The following is a 1553-nucleotide window of genomic DNA, read 5'->3' on the forward strand; positions in this document are numbered from 1 at the left end:
TGTGACCATGTGAAAGAAGGCCGGTGAACACCTCCTCCTCCTCCTCCTCCTCCTCCTCCTCCTCCTCCTCCTCCTTGACTGTAAGGGGAGCCTGGGAGGCACTGCCTTATCTACATTACACTGGAAATTCTTTGCATCCACCTTTAGCTGCATGAAAGGCCATTGTCTGGATCCCCTCAGAGGTGAGAGGAGAAATGGGAGACTTTCTTCAGTATGATTTCTCTGCGTCTGCAGTTTGTGCCTCTAAGTAGATGGGGCCATCGTGCCCTTTCTTTCTTAGCTGAAGCTCAGACTGGATGGCGATGTGAATGTGGAGGTTGGCTGCCACTGCAATGACCTTGAGATGGTGGAGAGGTGGGGGGAAGAGCAGAGTCATCACCCTTGGACTGCAGGAGAGAGGATTTCCTTGTGTTCAGGATCTGCTTGTCAGGATCCCACGGGTGACTGCTGTGGAGGGCAGAGGGGCCATGGAGCCCTCTTGGCTCTTCAGGGACAATGTCCTCAAGGCACAGGAAGCCTGCAGTCTGCAGGAAAGCCCATCAGGGCCTGGCATGAGGCTGGCATGGCTGAGCAGACACTCTGTGACTTAGGACTTGAAAAACAGGAAGAAAGTGCCCAGAGGGTTGAAAGGGGAACAGGCTCCCCAGGGAGAAGACACAGGCATTGGCTGTGAGGGAAGGGATGGAGTTAGGCAAGCCAAAGCTCAGCTGCAGCTGGAGCTGGAACTCTCAAGAGATGGGGAGGGCAACCAGAAGGACTTCTGTAAGGATGTTGGCAGCACAAGGAAGGCAACCAAGAAAAAAGTGCTCTCACTGCTGAGTGGGGCAGGGGTTGTAGTGACAAAGACATGGAAAACTACTGCCAGGCCTCCCTGGCCCCTGAGGCCTTTGGCAGCATCTGTGATAACGAGGCATCACCCATGGTAGAGGAAGATGCAGCTGGGCACACACAAGTTCCTGGGACCAGGCAGGAAGCACCCCAGGGTGCTGGGGCGGCTGGCTGGAGTCATTGCAACGCTGCCGTTGATCATCTTTGAAATGTCAGGGTGACCAAGGAGGTTCCTGATGCCTGGGAAAAGGCAGACATCACACCAATGTTCAAGAAGGGCAAGAGGGAGGATCCCGGGAATGACAAGCTGGTCAGCTTCATCTCAGTCTTTGGGAAGGCGATGGAGCACATTCTCCTGGAAAGAATTTCTAAGGATTTCCAGGCACATGAAGGACAAGAATTGGAAGCGGCTACATGGGTTGACCAAGGGGAAATGGAAACCATGCCTGACCAACTTGATTTCCTTCCACCACAAGACGAATGTCTATGTGCACAAGGGGAAAGCAGGGGTTTTGGTGTACCTTCACTTTAGCAAGGCCTTTGACACAGTCGCCCAGAGTCTACCTATAGTGAAACTGGTGAGACCAGCACTGGGTAAATGGACCATATGGCAGCTTGAAGATTGGCTCTATCATCAGGCCAAAATGCAGTCATCAGTGGTACAAGGCCAAATAGGCGGCCGGTTACTGGTGGCATCCCTCAGTGGTCAACCCCTGGGGCAACAC

Source organism: Apteryx mantelli, chromosome 24, assembly GCF_036417845.1.
Source record: "Apteryx mantelli isolate bAptMan1 chromosome 24, bAptMan1.hap1, whole genome shotgun sequence".
Taxonomy (NCBI): Eukaryota; Metazoa; Chordata; class Aves; order Apterygiformes; family Apterygidae; genus Apteryx; species Apteryx mantelli.